The sequence below is a fragment of the Bactrocera latifrons genome, unplaced genomic scaffold, assembly GCF_001853355.1.
Source record: "Bactrocera latifrons isolate USDA-ARS-PBARC rearing strain unplaced genomic scaffold, ASM185335v1 scaffold_737, whole genome shotgun sequence".
NCBI lineage: Eukaryota > Metazoa > Arthropoda > Insecta > Diptera > Tephritidae > Bactrocera > Bactrocera latifrons.
In genome coordinates this window covers 88,180-91,115 of record NW_017537420.1, presented here as the reverse complement: position 1 = coordinate 91,115, position 2,936 = coordinate 88,180, and positions in this window count along the sequence as shown.

Here is a 2,936-nt window from a genome sequence, read left to right as displayed (position 1 = left end):
ATCTGAATGATATCTCACAGCTACAAATCCCATGATGGATAAATTATGCCACAGAGCACAAAGTCGAACTACATGGCTTCTGCGATGCTTCTGAAAAGGCATATTGTGCCACCATCTATGTGCGCACAAAATCCGACACAGCGACCACCAGTCAGCTACTAGTAGCCAAGACAAAGGTGGCTCCGCTAAAAACAATAAGTCTGCCACGACTGGAACTATGTGCTGCGCTACTACTAGCCAAATTAGTATCCATGGTGCAAACTCATCTGAATATGACCAAATACAAATTGTATCTCTGGTCTGATCCCGAAATTGTATAAGCATGGTTGGAAAAACCTCCACATGCATGAAAGACGTATATTTTCAATCCGACGTCTCAAATCCTTGACCTAGTGGGATCAGCCACTTGGCGGCACGTGGCCAGTGCTGACAATCCTGCCGACCTAGGTACAAGGGGGTGCAAGCCTCTGCACCTTGCAACCACCACTCTTTGGTGGAATGGCCCTCGATGGTTAATAAAATCCCCGATTCTTGGCCACAATCGCCCTTACGCAATRTAATTGCCCCCGAAAGTCGAAAAATCGACTAYTTTCACACGATATTGGATGATACTGACATCCTTGAGCGATTTTCATCATACCCTCGAGCCCTCAGGGTAATTGCTTATATTCTCAAATTCATAGAGYGACTCATATTASAATTAAAGGAATACGCACAGTATATCCCCAAGGCGATACAGTGACGCACCTAGACTTACAAAAAGCAAAGGTCGCTCTTATCGCATCTACTCAAGCGCGCCACTTCAGCTGCGAGATGTTACTACTAAGAGAATCGAAGCCGAATGACAAAAAGAGCTCACTCCTAGTACTAAATCCATTTCTGGAAAAGAAAGGTCTGCTCCGTGCTAATGGTCGGCTTGTTAACTCAATTCTGACACACAACGAACGCCATCCTCTAATAATACCAGAGAAGTCTCGACTTGCAACATTGCTACTCAAGTATATACACATACTAATGCTGTACGCGGAACATCGCCTAATGCATCATATAATCCGCCAAGAGTTCTATATTCCCCGACTTAAGAATCAAATAAAAGAGTGCGTTTTCATGTGCAAGATCTGTACTATGCATAAACAGAAGATGAGGACGCCGATTATGGCGGCACTTCCACCAGAACGCTGCAACTTCGTTCTGCCTTTCACCATTACCGGTGTTGATTTTGCTTGGCCTTTTCAATTAAAGGCGTCCATGCTAAGATCTCCTACTAGGTAATCATCCCCCAAGAGCTCCTCATATGTGTGGTTTATGGGAATCAGCTGTAAAAGCTTCAAATCCCACTTAAAAAAGATAGCTGAAAACTACAAATTTAATTACGAAGAATTTACAACACTATTAATTCGCACTGAAGCCGTTCTCAATTCACGGCCACYAACAACACTATCGCAAGATCCCTCAGATCTCACAGCCCTAACTCCAGGGCACTTTCTCAAAGGAACACCTGAGTCAGGCGTGGAGTCGCTATCCTTATTAAATCGGTGGGAGAGAATTAAAATTCTCCATCATAATTTCAGTCATAGGGGGAAAGAAGACTATTTAAAGGACCTCCACAAGAGGTATCGATAGAAAGCATCAGAAAATGCGCCAAAGCTTGGAGATTGTGTACTTATTAACGACGATTGCGACTGGGCCATATAGAAAAGCTCCATTATGGCTCAGACGGTCACCCCCGGGTCGGTGATCTCCGTACTCAAAGCGGAAGACTCACCAGACCGCTGCTTAAATTATGTTTCTACCAACCGCGGATAATAACGAAAATTCGATACTAAACAATCCGAACATAATGCCGAAACACAAGTAAAAATAAAATCAATCAATCAACGAAAATAAATCATTAAAATCGCAACCCGCAACAAACCGTTAATAACAATAAAAATTACGAAAAAAAAAATGGTCGGTCAATACGATGACACAGTCATGTGACATAACGTGGCACAATCGCACATTCCATTAATATACTACTTCAAATCCAATTTTTTACAGAGATCAAGATAGACGTGGACATGCCTACTATCCCGACACCAACTGTTCGGTCGGCAACCAATGTAGCACGTACTGGGCCTATTCCTCCGCCCCGCCCAACCAAGGCTACTATATTAACTGCCGCTTCTGGTAGTGGCTCACGAGCAGCCCCATCAACGCCATCCGCTCATGTCGAGCCACGTCGCATCCGATGCCCGCTATGTCGTCGGAAGCACCGACTACAACACTGTGGGCTCTTTAAGAAGTTAACACCGACACAACGCCAGCGTGTTGATCAGGCACATGAGCACTGCCTCAACTGCCTATCGCACACGCATGTGACGCAGGAGTGTGTTTCTGCCGATTTATGCCACACGTGTGGCAGACCACATCACACGCTGCTGCACAAGGCACCGCAACGCGATGTAGGTCGGCCAGCTGCCTCAGGCACTGGTAGAAACACGCAAGGAAACCGGACGGTACGTCGCCGAACCAGTGCAGCCCGGCCTGAGCTCCGTTAATGGCGTCCGCACCACGTTGCACTAACCAGGCGTTGGCAATGTGCAATTTATTTATCCAGACACATCTTATCGGAAGACAAAAGTCATTCAAGTACAAAAGAGCGACTCAATACCAAAAAATTAGATAAAAACGAAAACATCTTATTATCTCAGGTGTGTATTAAGTGTTTTTAATGGCACATGTATGTTCAACTAAACAATTTAATAAAATAAGCGACGCATTTAAATTATAATTTAAATATATATATTATAATGATAATTATCATAATAGAGCTTCCCACTAAAATACAAATGCTAATAATTTGTCTTTTAAACCATAAGGTTTAAAGAAATATTGCTGATATTTTATTCTTTAAAGGAAAAATACCATTTATGAAGTACTTAACCTCACCGCTC